Raw genomic sequence first — 15630 nt, forward strand, 5'->3', positions numbered from 1 at the left:
CCTACCTGTTGTCTTCTTTGTACCGTCTTGAAACTACTAGAAAGAAAGTCATCACCAGATGCTGCCCCTTGACCTTAAGTCAAGTGTAAGCCAAAATAAGCATCCTCTGGGGGTAGGGAGACAGGATGACCTAGCTGTCCTGGAACTCACTCTGTAGACCAGGCTGGCTTTGAACTCAGAGATCCACCTGCCTCTGCCTCCAAGTCCTGGGATTAAAGGTGTGCATATTCCATAGTAAACATCTTGTCTTTATAAGTTTATAAGCACCAAGTATTTCATTATAGGAACAGAATGGTCTACTCCTATCTACCAGAATACTAATTGAAAAGGGAATCTTATCTTTGGGATAATTATAGAGATTAACTCAACCATCAGAGGCTATAAAGAAACAAATGTAATTCTTGTTAAATCCCCAAATGTACAGTGTACTTCCTGTTTATCAGTTGGTGAGATTGGCAGGTCTTAGAGCATGACAGTCAATCTGTAGTGAAACTAAATCTTGAGGTATATACACTGTAGCTGCTGTTCGGGAATGTTCTCCTCGTTGGAGCAAGTGTGATACATAACTTAGAGTCTAACTACTTGACTGATTCATTTTGATTTGCAGAGTCTATCAGCAGGGACAGGAATACATTCACAAGTCCCTCCTAAGATTTGTCCATGAGGACATGTAATGTCTCACTGAATCATGAGACGGGACATTAGTTCACTGCACTTAGGCACCTCAGGAAATGCCATACCGTGGATGTGCTGGTAAGGCACAAGTATGCCAGAGATTGGGATCTGAGTCCCATAGAAGCATTGGGACCCAACACTGTGCACAGCCCGAACCCCAGTTCAAGCCTCCCTGTAATTATCATTGGCAGCATCCGGCCAGGACCATCCCTGGAGGGATGAAAGTATCTTACCAGAGATACCTCTGTACTCTCTAAGAACAGACTTAAGCATCCAAGGCCAAATGAAACAACATCTGTCTCCTAGGTCAGGAAGATAGCTTTATTTCTTGTGCAATTTAGGGTGAGACCCTCCTTCCTTATGGCCTTACTAATAGACTCCTAATTTCTTACCTAACCACTTCTAGGAATGTAGATTGAGCACATAAATTCCCTTCTGGATATACTAACTGATCATTAGCTCTCTGTTGACCTCCTCCTTTACCACTCCCCTTTTGGGTTGTAAAAGAAAGCCTGGTGGTCACTGCCTGAAGAAAATTCTTACCTGCCTTTATGACCCCCTAAGAATTCAAGCCTGGTGACCTTGCTCTTCGAGAGGATTGCTATTGCTTGGGTTTATAACTGGATTCCCGAGAGACTTAGAGAGAACGGAGAGAATAAAGAGATTAAGAGGAGGAGAGAGAGAGGGAAAAAAGAAAATGGAAGAACTAAATGGGTAAGAACTGGAGAGGAACAGACTAGATGGGAAGAACTAGATTGAAGGGCTAAAAGAGAGGACTAGAGGAACGAGATGGAAGATGAGGAAGAGCCAGATGGGGAAGAACAAGTTGAGGAAGAGCCAGATGAGAGAGGAGACGGGAGAGGAGCTAAGATGGGAAGGAATTAGATGGATGAGAACCTAGATGGGGCAGAACTAAGATGAGAGAATTAAGATAGAACCTAGAGGGGACAGCAGATAAATGTAGAGAGAAATCAGGCAAGAAAGGAGTTAGGTGTGAGAGCAGAGTATAAGCTGTGTAGAGAGAGAACTGACTCAGAGTAATAAAGTGTATAGACTAAGGAGTTTCGTGTACACAGATTCATTTCTTTTCATCAAAGATTAATTATCAGCTGGTTGTAGATTCTTCCCAGACCCTGGGAGGGGACTATCGAGGGGCTGGACTCCCCTAGTCCCCGATAGGGAAGGAAAAGAAAGTGAGGGGTGGGGGGAGGGAGGGAGGAGAGCATCTTGTGTCATCTGGATTTCTGAGACGGCATGTAATAAACAGACATTTTTATTTATCAGTTGGCCTGAAAAGCTGCCAATCCATTGTCAGCCTCTAGCTCAGTGGTTCTCAACCTTCCTGATGCTGAGCCTTTAATACAGTTCCTCATGCTGTGGTGACCCCTGGCCATAACATTATTTCGTTGCTACTTCATAACTGTAATTTTGCTATTATGAACCATAATGTAAATATCTGTGTGATCTTAGCTCCTGTGAAAGGGTCGTTCAGCTCCAGGTGTCACGACTCACAGGTTGGGAACCAGTGCTCCCGGTGATCCAGCCCTTTGATCCAGCCAAAGCCTAGGCAGTTTTGCTACCTACCCCTCTCAGTGTCTGGTCCTTTCTCAACTTAAAGACTCTCTGAAGGCGAATTGTGAGGGAAGCCCAAGAGTCTAGGAGTGAGATTGTACCCCAATCAGGAAGATAATCACTCTCCTTTGAAGAAACAACTCTTACTTGCTACTGGGGATGTTGGAGACTATGGGCTAATGGTGCTCTGATCCATCCCATAAAGTTCCTGTTTCCATTACCTCATAGCTGGGACCAGAGCAGGTGCGAAGGCGCATAGAATGAGTGTGGGCAGGGTCCTGCTCTGGGCCTTAGAATAAACACCCTGTTCCTGTACAGTGTTCCTGGCTGTCCCTTCGCCATTGTGGAACATTCTTGTCCAGTGATCTGACAATGGAAAAGGCCAGCCTGGTTTGTAGCTGTGGGGTGATGTGCGCTGCGCTGGAAGGCCACTGCTGTTCATCACAGTCCCTGCGCAGGGACATCTGGAGGGACAGAGGAGGCCAGACCTTGGTGGGTGGGATTGTACGCAGTGCTCTTTATCGGGCACTCTGACTTGAAGGCTACATGAGCAGAGGTCAAGATCTATAAATGGTCAGACACTTGAGAAGAGCAGAGTTCAAGACTGGTGTGGAAGGTTTGGAAGGGCTTGGAAAAGGAACCTGGAGGATCAGACCTAAGACTCCCAGATGCAGAGCAAAGCAGGCAGGTGCTTCCCGAGGTCCCCTCTCAGACCGGATCCGCATCTCAGTCTTATGGTCCTGATTGTGGACCCAATACACATGTCCATTAAGCCCAGCGTTGTCAGGACAGCAGGCTCATTTCATTGGCTTCTTCCATTCTGTTGGGATAGGCAGTTATTCTGCAATTATTCTGCCTTACCTAATAGACCTCCGCCAGCAGGACTAAACATGCTGTTAGGGTTCCCTAGATGAACAGCACTGATAGGCTGACTACATTATAAAAATATATTAGGTTGGCTTACGTCATAGAGACTGGATAGACAAACGGCTGCCTGTACACGGGACACCTATGAACCTGGTACTCAGTCCACGAGGCCGGATGCATCAGCTGTCCCAGTCTGCTGCTGCTGAAGGCCTGGAGGACTGGAAGCCGCTGGTCCTCGGTCACAATAGAAGGCTAAAGAAGCCGATGTCAGAGAAGGATGGAGACAGCAGTAGCAGTCAGTGTATGGGCACACCAGCAAGAAGCGAAGGTAGACAAGCAGGGCCGCTTTCCCTCAGAGTTCTGTGTGTGTAGGTCGATGTCAGAGGGTGCCCCCACTCGGGGAGGGGAATCCCTCCATGAATCCTTCCTAGAAATACCCTCACAGACCTGCCAAGTGGCTTGTCTCACTTCATTCCAGATCCAGTCAAGTCAACCATCAGGGTCAGCCATCACAACGAAGGACAGTGTCCTTGACCAAGAAGCACCAGTAAAGAGGCACCAGACTCCGGTCTTTTGGGACCCCCACTATTCACAAGTGATTTTCAGAAAGAATGGTGATTGTTTCCAGGGCTTGTAATCCTGGCACGATTAGCCTGTGAAGGCCTCTAGACCTTTCCCCTGCACTGTTAATGTTCCTAGGTACAGAGCACCCCGATTTGTAATAGTGGCCTCCAGAATAACTTCAGAGCTCAGCTTGTAAGAATGAAGTTGCATCCTAAGTGTGCAGTGACCTGGCCCCAGGGTGGTGATGTCCATGAATCTGTGGACATAGTGGGATTACAGAAATCAACACTTGGCTATGGATTCTCTCTGTTCTCTCTTTGTCTCTCTGTCTCTCTGTCTCTACACACACACACACACACAGAGAGAGAGAGAGAGAGAGAGAGAGAGAGAGAGAGAGAGAGAGAGAGAGAGAGAGAGAGAGAGAATCTGCTGGAACAACTTCTTGTCCCAGAAAGGATTGTGTCAGGGCCACTTTTGCACATTTCACACAGAATACACTCCAAATGGTCTCCTGACTCCTGACATTGTGTGACATGTTGGTTCTGAGTCATCCATCTACCAGAATGTCAGGTCAGGAATCCAGCTCCTGTGTGTGGGCTGTCCTGCCTGCCCTTGCCTCCAGCTCCTCCGAAGGCCAGGACTTCTCTTTGGGACCACACCTCCCCTACTTTTAGCCCCTGTGGGTTGGCGGATTGGACTACACCCACTCTCTAATTCTGAGAACTTCACACCCCACTGGCTTCAGTGCCGGGCTCAGGACACCCCCGTGAAATCAAATCTAGGACTTCAACTAGAAATACAGCAGACAGACACATCACTCATGAGACTTAAGTGATGGCCAGAAGGCAGCCCAAGGAACAGAGGAGTTGGGACTTAGAGAAGGAACAAGGAGATCCCTGAATTTAGTGACTGGAGCCATGGCCTCATGGGTGCGTGAAGAAGTACACTTCATTTAGACTCTGCCGTATGTCAGCCAGTGCATTTCTGTCACTCATCTATCTCTCTTTTGAATCAGATTGTCTCAGGCGTCCCTCATTTACAACTGAATGTCCTGGCTGGTGTAAAATCCCCACAGCTGTCTCGGTTCTCCCCTAGTCATGAAATCTGATATTGGCACTTTCCATCCTTACTAGATAATAGTCCTGATTATGCAATGTCGGATCAAACAGGGTATTATTATGAATCAGTAGTGGTTTTCAGGATTTATTACTAAAAACTGATAAAGAGCTCTGCCTTGATGGCTGAATTCAAGTTGAAGTTGATGCACGTGCTCCATGAAGCCTCTGCACGTGCCTTGAAGGCGGAGTCAGGGCTTCGGCTCTCCTGGGTGTGGTGGCTGTTTCAGGGGTAACACATGCACAGCGCTCCACAGACTGGAAGTTTTGCTTGCTGATAGCCTGAGCTTCAGACTTGGCTTTGCAATAAAATTGGAAAAAGAAAGAAAGGAAGAGGGGCTGGAGAGATGGCTCAGAGGTTAAGAGCACTGGCTGCTCATCCAGAGGACCTGGGTTCAATTCCCAGCACCCACGTGGCAGCTCTCAACTGTCCATAACTCCAGTTCCAGGGGATCTGGTACCCTCACACAGATCTACATGTAGGCAAAACACCAATGCACATAAAATTTATATATATTAAAAACAAAGAAATAGCCAGCCTTTTGGATGTCACTAATGAAAGCCAGCACCAACCCCTGAGTTTAGAGTAATTTATGACAATCTTATCAAAGCAATAGAAAGTGAATGGGGAAAGCTACATCCCAACTTGAAATTTAAATATTAAGTTACCATGAAAAACCATTGTCTCACATAGAATAGCTATGATCAATACATCTGTAATACTAAGAATTTCATCAAAAGGAGGCACATATTGGTTTTAGCTTGGGCAGGTGGGAAGAACAAAACATTACCCATGCGGTAATTGCTCAGCCATATAGGCACATCTCGTGAGTATCAATTAATAAAGCAAATTCCAAAGAGACAAGAGGATGCCCACAGCGGTACAATTGGGCATCAGAACCAGGCACATATGAGGGTTTGAAGAAATGGCTGTTGTTGGTGAGATGTCTTCGTCATAGGCATGAGGACCTGAATTTGGATACCCAGCACCCATGTGAAAAGCCAGGTGTGGGGATACACATCTGTACTCTGGTCACTGAGAGGGAGACAAGAGGGTCCCCGAGGTTTGCTGGCCAGCCTGTCTAGTGAATCGGTGAGCCCTGGGTTAAATGAAGGACTTTCTCAAAAAATAAAGTAGAAGGTAATGGAGGTCTTGGACTCCATATGCACACGCCAACATGTGAGCATTTCCACATACATGGAGAAAGATCTGGGAGGTATCTGTATTACTTTTAAGGAAGGGAGGATTTATGGTTTGAGGGTACACCATTGTGGGGAAGACGAGGCAGTGTGAAGGGGCTGACCATGTTGTCTGCAGTCAGGACGCAAAGAGATGAAGGCTGGAACTCACTCACTCCTTTCATTCAGCCCGGGAGCCCAGCCCTGGGGATGGCTTTACTCACATTCAGGATGGGTCTTTTCTCCTCAGCCAAACCTCTCTGGAAATATCCAAAAGCTTATCGTCTAGGTCAGCGCTTCTCAACCTGTGGGTTGCGACCCTCGGCAAACACATCCTCCCACCGGTCTTAGAAACGGAGACCCCGCTCAGTAGCAAAATTACAGTTATGAGGTAGCAATGAAAACAAATGTGGCTGGGAGTTCCTAAGACCATTGGAAATACGTTTTTCACAGGTCGGGACCCACAGGTTGAGAAGCCGTGTTCTAGGCGCTCCTAAAGCCCATTAAGTTGACAGTCAAGATTAACGACCAGAATATTTATAGATGGAAAAGTGCATGTCACATTTGAAACATAATTTTGCATGGGAAAAAATGAAGAAAACAACCCACTCTGCTATCTCTGCAATCAGCTGCAGAAAAGAAAACTCGGCAAAATTGCCGGCTCTTGGGATCTGTGAGTTGGAGGATTGAGAGGGGGACTTGACTACTAAGAGGCAGGTTCGGGGAAAATGTTCTCAATGACTCGTGATGGTTGCGCAGCATTGAGAACACCAAAACTGCTGAACTGTATATCCTTTAAAGTAAGTGGATGCCATTTGACTTTTCTCTCTGTTTTCCAGAAATGCTTGAAATTCCGTTTCTAATGGGTTGTTGACAGGAACTTTATGGTTCAACATAAAAAGGAAGCGACAATTATTCCTCTGCCGATCGCCTAAGCACGGCTATGTTCCGAGGTTAGCCCAGCTTCCCGATTTCCATAGATTGAGCCGAGCCTTTTCCTACACACTCCATTGCCTGGAAGTAAGCTTGGCGTGGCTTGTAGGACACCAAGTCAGAGTGGAGGTGGGAAGAAGATGATGGGCCGGATGTCATGAAAACCGCCGAAAAGTCGGGCAGCAAACAGAGGGGGACTAGATCCACCCAGGATGTGGGGAGGCAGCTCTTGCAATCCCTTGTTTGGGGAGGTTGTCAGGAAGCCTTGGCTTTACAGGAACCCGATCTAGCCTGGTGTGGGGGTGGTGGCCTTTGCCTGTAATCCTAGCCTTGGGGAATCTGAGGCAAGATCACAGGTTCGAGGTCAGCCTGGACTTTGTGTTGAGGCTGTCTCAAAACAAAAGACAAAGCAGGAAAACCTGACCCTAAAGGTTAAATCTAATCTGGTTTAAACACTTAGCGACACATGTAACAGAGCCTAGGTGAGAGTCGTAACTTAGTCTCTAAGTTCAATACCTCAATAACACTGTCAAGAGCTGTTTTCTCGGTCTGTCTCTTCTGCCTTCCTCACAGACCTAAAACACTGACGGTTTTTGCAGACATCAGATGCAGGTAACTTCTTCAGTCAGAAAAGGGTGGTGGGTGTTGAGATCCTTGTCTCCCTTTTGAGAACACAGAAATGCTTTGGAACCTTCCAGCAGACTCCCTCTCCAGTCTCATTGACCAGAATTGTATCTCCTGCCTCCATGTCTAAACCAGTCCTGTGGCACGGATCATGAGACAATACCTTTGGCTTATTTATCCAGAGTCGTCCCTAGAGGCCAGGAAAGGAGTCATCCTTGTCAAAAGATATAAAGAGTAAGAAAAAATTAAGGTTCTGTTGGCAAAAGCTGGAGGGGGCACTCTGGGCAGGTAGCAATGACTGCCATGCGGAACCCTAATCTGCCCAGCCGGCTGTAGTGCGGCCATGATTAATGCCTCTCAGCAGGTGAACATGGTCTTGCCTGTTGGAAAGATAGCCATCACACTATCGCTTTGTCTCAGTATGCGGAACTCTTTTTTAAAGAGTTTTTTCCTTATTTCAAGTTATATCGTTAGTTCACTGTGACTTCAGATGACCTCTCTCACCCAGGTGGACTTGACTGAAGAATCATTAAAAAATAAAAAGAAAAAAAAAATAAGTTCTTACTTTGGAAGACAGCTCACCCTACCGGCTGACCTGAATTTTTTTTAGTTGAGAATCGAGCTCGTCATTAGTATTTGTCACACAGCTGTGCTTGCCCCAATTCCTGACTGTCTCCATACCCAGCCCCCACAGCCTTAAATTAAAACCCGTAACGAACTTCCCACTGGTGAAGAGGAGCCGTGGCTTTGTGCCCAAGTCCCCGGCAGCTCCCCGGAGCTCAGCTGCTTCCTAACTTTTGCTGAATAATGGCCGCCTTGCCCTCACTTCTTGTGTGTCTGTTTTCTGGTTTGAGTTTGATGTTACGGTTCCCTTTAGCAGCCAAGAGTTGGTATTCATCTCACTTTGTGCATTGCTAGTGTGATCTACTTTGATTTTGGACACTTTTATTTTATTCATTTTTTTTTTAATTAGTCGTGGTGGAGGTCACACCCAATGCCACTTCCGTACCAGGCAAGCACACTACTGCCCAGCTTCTTTGCCAGCCCTGGAGGACATTTTAAAATGAAAAAGTTTGTGTCGAGCTTGGAATCGGACGCCTTGAATCCCAGCACTCGGGAGGTGGATCTCTGTGAGTTCGAGGCCAGCCTGGTTTACAGAGTGAGTTCCAGGACAGCCAGGGCTACAGAGTGAGATTCTGCCTCAGAAAAAGAAAACAAAAGAAGTTGGTTTGTTGTTTGGGCCTAGTGGCATACTCTTAGGAGTCAGGGGCAGGAGGATGGCTGCAAGTTCTCTTTACTGAGAGAAGAGAGAGACTTAGGGAGAGGAGGGGAGGGGAGGAGAAGGAGAGGAGGGGAGGGGAGTGAAGGAGAAGGAGGGGGGAATTCCGGTCTTCCTTCTCCATCTCCCCCACACACACCCCACCCCGTTTGCTCAGTTCAGCTCAATTCAACCTGGATTTCTTTCTTTGGCAATGAGAGAAGTGGCTGATGCCTTGGGCATTAGCATTCTGCACTGGGTACTTGGATAACAACCAGAGCTGTCCAAATTTATGAGGACGGTAATGGAAATCATTTTCATTCTTGTGAGGTCTCATTATTAGCATCTCATTGAGCATTGTGTGGCTTTATAGAAGCAAATGTCATTTGTCATTAGATTAGAGGGATTTATTTGAAAGCGGTCTGTGACCTTTAGTTCTTTACAGATGAAGTGGTTTTGCCTGGCTGCCGCTCCAGCGCCAAGCTTGGACTTGGAGCGTTTTGATTTAGGGCCATATTTATGAGGCAGCCTTTGGCCCCGCTCACACTCTTGCTCTTACTGCGTCATCCTGACAGCGGGGTCAGCTCACGCTTGCGGGTTTCAGCCTGTGGGTCGCCGCCTAGGCCCTGGAACTTCTCACTGCATCTCCGCGGCCTTTGTGCATCCGCTCCCGGAACTTGTATCACTTGACGGTGATTTCTTTTCAGTGGTTGCTAGGATACGTCGTCAGAATCCGTTCAGCCTTGAGAATCACAGCCAGCTTGGGTTCTTCTTGACTTCTCAGTATTGCTAAAGCAGGGGCAGTGTGAGCGCCCTATTCCGCTGGCAGGGCGTCACTGGGACTGTGGCTAGGGACTCGGGGGGGGGGGGGAGGCAGGACTTGTGCAGCTCACATGTCTGCTGGGGTCTTCCTGCGGCTCCAGATCTGGATCAAACCGCCTCACTCCCCTTCACCTCGGAAGAAAATCCAATAAAACGGCTTCTGTCAGATTAACCTTGAACTCAAAGTTCCTTTTGTTTGGAAGGAGTCTGGTGGAAGTCCCACCTCGGCTCCCTGCATCCTCCCATCTCTTTCCCCAAACCCGCCCTTTCAAAGTCCGCCAAACACAGCTCCTCCCCAAAAGAGGCTCAGGGCGACTCCCACGGGGGATACATAAGACTTGTGGGTCTTGTCCGCTTCTCTCTGCAGGGCTGGGGAATCGCCTAGGAGTGCTTTACCCATTAAACCTGGGCCTTTCCTGATTCAGTCTGAGGCTTAAAACTTATAACCTTTCCCCCACTCTTTTCCCTTTTCCTTTCTTCCCTTCCCCTCCCACTTCCCCGTTTTTTGCTTGAAATTGAACCTAGGACCTTCTGCTATACCAAGGACTACTTCCCCAGCCCCCAGATCCCCAGTTCTGCTGAGATCCATCCAACAGACTATGTAGGCATGCTGTGCTATTTCTAGGCTACATCAGTCCACATGTGCACCTCAGCTCCGCTCAAGGTTTTCATAAGATATTACCCATAATTCCTCGATGTCAGAGCCCATGCCTGTAAGCCCAGCACTTGGGGGCTGAGGATGGAGGATCAGCAGTTCAAGCAACATAGCCAGTTGGAGGCCAGCCTGGGCTACACGACACCCTATCTCAAAAAAAAAAAAAAGCTCCCCCCAAAACAAAACAACAAACAATCAAGAAACAAATGCTAGCCACAATACATATTTGTACATGGCAGACTTCAAAATGAAAATACGGAGTAGCAGAGGATCCTACATATCAAAAGAAAAACTAATGACCTCAATATTAGTTGTCTAAGAATGTAGTCCTGCAAGGAGAATTCTGAGTGCTTGTGAGAAAACTCCAAGAAAACAAGACTCTTGTGACCTCAGTTTCTTCAAAACCATGGAATTGTTCTTGGATTACGCTTTTGTGCCCCTCCCAAGTGTATCGGATAGGAGTGAGTTCACTTCAGATTATTCATGCACCTGGCTGTTGTTACTTGTTTGTGTGCCTCTATGGCAAAGACATGTTTTTACCTCATGTGACTTGTCCCTGTGACTGGACACTTTACTCACGTGACTCCTCTTGACCCTCAGAGTGTATATTGTTTGATGCTCTGAATAAGTTGGCTATTGCATGAGACTTTAGTCTGCCTTCATTGCTCGGCTCCATTCTCCCAGGTCCCACCAACTCTAGAGCAGCGAATGATTAGTATTTATTATTGCTGTGTTGGGGATCTAACCCAAGCACTGATGCATTGTAGGCAAGAGATGTGCAAACCAGCTACACCCAGCCCCAGTATTTGTTCTTAAGTGTCCTTCTCCACCATGCCCTCTATGTATGTATGTATGTATGTATGTATGTATGTATGTGTATCTATCTATCTATCTATCTATCTATCTATCTATCATCTATCTATCATCTATCTATCAATCATCTATCTATCTATCTACCTACCTACCTATCTAGAAATAGATAGATATATTTATCTCTGAGATTGTGTGTGTGTGTGTGTGTGTGTGTGTGTGTGTGTGTGTGTGTATTAGAAGCCTTGCTGGTTTTCATCTGTTACTGGCAGCTGAATACAACACTTAACTGGAATCTACCTATATTAGTCTGTGCACCATAGCAGAACCATGGGGGGGGGGGTGGCCTTGTGTAGGGAACAAAAGAGCTATCTCCTCTGGGCTCTTGGCAGTAGTCCACCAGCCGTTAACAAGCATTGGGTAGCTCTTTTGTGTTATTTGTAGGTATCTTAGTTTGTTTCTCCTACTTTTTTTTGTTGTTTGTTTGTTTGTTTTTTGTTTTTTGAGACAGGGTTTCTCTGTGTAGTTTTGGTGCCTGTCCTGGATCTCGCTCTGTAGACTAGGCTGGCCTTGAACTCACAGAGATCCACCTGCCTCTGCCTCCCAAGTGTTGGGACTAAAGGCATGTGCCACCACTCTCCTACTTTTTTTGGTCACTCTGTCTCTCTGTAGCAGGCTGGAGAACAGAAAGAGGAAGGTACCATGGGACTTTGTTGCTGCAGTGACAGGCTGACAAGCTGCCTTCCTCCTTATCTGGAAGAGAATCCCTGGCGTAGGAACTTTTGATTCCAGACTCACAAGCCTTGGAAAGAGGATGCATTTTCTGACTCAGCTGGATCAGTGGCAACAGCACTGGTGGCCATTCCTGAGGCCTGGGCAAGGTGTTAGCACTGGAGAGGGTGGCTGGTGGGGTGTGACCCTCAGAGAGCCTCTGCAGGTAACAATGGTGACATTCCCTCTGCGATGAGTTGAGCATTACCTGGAGAAGTGGAAGGGATCCATTGTGGGTCTGGGATTGGGGTGGGGGTGCTGCCATGACCCACCCCTTACTAGAGTCTGGGCATCTAAAGATGCCCCTCCTGGGAGCAAGAAACCCTTGTAATCAGGAAGGACTAGAACAGCTCATGGAGGTGGGGCCGAGCACACTGGCCCGGAAAGAGCCTGAGTGGGAAGAAGGGAGAGAGGCTGGCCCATCTCCCTGGAACCCCTTTCCCGCTCTGCTCGGAACTGTGTTTATTCGCTCCCTCATCATTCAGGTACACTCAAACTCATTTTCTCCTACAAAGGACGTGCATCTGCTTATGGGGACAATTCTAACATTACTGGAGTTTAATAGAAGCATATTCAAAAATTAGCAGCAAGCGGGGCGTGATGGCGCACGCCTTTAATCCCAACACTCGGGAGGCAGAGGCAGGTTGGTCTCTGTGAATTAGAGGTCAGCCTGGACTACAAAGTGAGTTCCAGGACAGTCAAGGCAATTATACAGAGAAACCCAGTCTCAAAAAAAAAAAAAAAAAAAAAAAAAAAAAAAAAAAAAAAGATAATGATTAGCAGCAGGTATACTTTTTAAGTAAAAGCCCTTAGCTGTACTTTTTTTTTTTAACTGCAAAAGCAAAAAATGTACATGGCAAAAAATTAGAAGATATTTAAAAAAAGATTAAAGAAGAGTATTTAGAATTCTGTCACCCACAGAATAGTATTGTGAACATGTCAAAATACATCTTTTCATGCAAAATGTAAATTTTTCATAGAAACGTCTTTTTCTATGCAAAAATTACTTTATTGTTTTTTTAAATAAAAGATTGAGTCTATCTCATTTTCTGACTCGTTTTCCTACTTACTGAAAAAAATACTGTGAATATCATGCAGTTTTCATTTTCATCTATGAGATTATCAATTGGATAAAATTTCATCATAAAAATATATCATAATTCATTTAAACACTTACCTCACTATTAGACAAGACTTTGAAATCTACTGTTACATTCAGACCCGTGGGGTGGGAAATTCTATTTAAACTCCAGACATGGATTAAAGACCAATAGCCCAAGAAAATCTATTGAACAATTTTCATTGTAAGAATCTTTTTTTTTTTTTTTTTTTTTTTTTTTGTTTGTTTGTTTTGTTTTGTTTTTTTTGTTTTTCGAGACAGGGTTTCTCTGTGTAGCTTTGCGCCTTTCCTGGAACTCACTTGGTAGCCCAGGCTGGCCTCGAACTCACAGAGATCCGCCTGGCTCTGCCTCCCAAGTGCTGGGATTAAAGGCGTGCGCCACCACCGCCCGGCCTCATTGTAAGAATCTTACAATTCTTTCCCTGCACAAAAGAATGACTGTTACGGTCTGTGTTCCTTGTTATATAACTTGTTAATGTTTCTAGCCAGGCTACTCTTAACATTATTAATTACACCTCTTCCTTAACTTGAGAGATTTTCCCGTGAGTGCACAACGATCTGTCTTCCCAGGGCTCACTTGAACCAAAGTGACGTACTGAATGTTAAGTTACCGCTGGTGTTCAGGAGAAAACCAGCCTGGTAATAAATACACAAAAACGTAACAGAACATTAACTCACTGCTGGGGTGTGTGCACGACCTTCCAAGAACATTAGGTAGAGTATACAAGTCAGATCCATCTCTGGAGATCATTGGTGTGAGTTGGTCCTCACTGTGTCTCAGCTAGCTCTCTTCTCTCCCCCTCCTCCCCCCATAGAGAGGTTTTCACTGTTTGTCTTTTCCTTTGATTTGGTTTGGAGCATATATTCCTTAAATCCCTCCTCTGCTGGAGCATCTGGCACAGGATGTTGGCTGTCCAGACTGCATTCTTCTTGTCTCATCACACTGCTGCCCTGACCTTTGGGGGAACCCTCAACCCCCCCCCCCCATTTCTAACCATGTAGATTTTATGTGGTGGGCGTCACAGCCATCTCTTGGTTAGAAACTTGACACATCTTCGTCTAGATACAGTGTTTGCTTGAAAGGTAGGCATGAGACTTGGGCTAGTCTGGTGGAGATCCTTTGATGGGAATTCTGGGACACGGGCTCCTTCCTTTCCTCGACGGCACCAGTGGTGAATGCCTTCCCATCCCCAGAGCCACTGGTTGGCATCTTTCACGAAAGGATGTAGACTTTGGATGCAGAAACTAGAGGTGAGAAGACCCTGTGATCTCTGAGACATTGGGTCGAGCTCAGCCTAAATCAGTCAATGTTTGGAGGGAAATATATTCCCCAGCCTTAACCAGGAGAGAAAGGCAAATCACAACTCTGCTGGAATTCCATCTCGCCCCAGCCGGAAAGGCTTTCTTCAAGGAAGCAGAGGACGACAGTCAGTATTGGCAGGGGTGCATTGAAAGGGATGTGGTGGGGAAAGCAACCCATAGCCTACTGGTGGGAACAGGAATCAGTACAGCCACTGTGGCTCAGTATGGAAGCTCTTCAAATAAGCTAAAGCTAGAACGGTATGGTCGAGTTATCCCCTCCTGGCGCATACCCGAAGGAACTGAGGTCAGCACACAATAGGGACATGTGTGTTTACCCAGGCCACTGTTGACAGCAGCCAGGTTAGTCTAGGTGCCCATCAGTGGATGAACGGATGAAGAAAATGCAGTGTATATGCACAGTGGAGTTCAGTTCAGCAACAAGGAAGAAGACAGTGCTCTTGCAGGGAAATCATACATCTCTGGAGGTCCTACATAAGATATGGCAGACTCAGAAAGTCAAGATCACACCTTGTCTTTCCTGTGTATGATCCAGACTTAAGGTAGAGATGGACAAAGGGCAGGAAAACTGGGATCAAAGTACACAATGTACCTGAACACAAATGTCTCAGTGAAGCTCACTACTTTAGAAACAATTTTACGTGTCTTTATTTTTAATGTGTATGAGACATGTAAGTCTGTGTCCCACCTATGTGTGATGCTCAAGGAAGTCAGAGGAGGATGTCTGGTACCCTGGAATGGGAGTTATAGACAGTTGTGAGCTGCCGTGTGGGTGCTGGGAGTCGAACCTGGGTCCTCTGGAAGAGCAGCCAGGGCTCTTACCTGCTGAACCTCTCTCCAGCCGCACACTTATTTATTTTGTATGCTGATGTGCATGTGCTATGGCACATGTGTGGAAATCAGAGGCTAATTTTTGGTTCCACCGTGTGAGTCCAGTGATTGAACTCAAGTTGTCGAGTTTAATGGCAAGTGCCTGTATCTGCTGAAACATCTTGCTGGCCCCCAAACTCATTATTTTATTCAATTAATATTCACAAATTTATAACAGAAGCAAATAATTGAAAAAAATTCAAAATCCTCCTTAAAGTCAATTGTCCATTTGCTCTTTAAAAATATGCAAACCAGTAATTTTTTTTTCTAAGTCAGTTTGGGAAAAGTTTTCTAATTTTTTAAAAATATTTATTTGTTTGTTCTGTACATTGGGGATTTGCCTGCATGTATGCCTGTGTGAAGATGCCAGATCCCCTGGAATTGGAGCTACCAACAGTTGTGAGCTGCCATGTGGGTGCTGGGAATTGAACCTTGGTCCTTTGGAAGGGCAAACAGTGTTCTTAACCACTGAGCC

This window comes from Peromyscus maniculatus, chromosome 18, assembly GCF_049852395.1.
Source record: "Peromyscus maniculatus bairdii isolate BWxNUB_F1_BW_parent chromosome 18, HU_Pman_BW_mat_3.1, whole genome shotgun sequence".
Classification (NCBI taxonomy): Eukaryota; Metazoa; Chordata; class Mammalia; order Rodentia; family Cricetidae; genus Peromyscus; species Peromyscus maniculatus.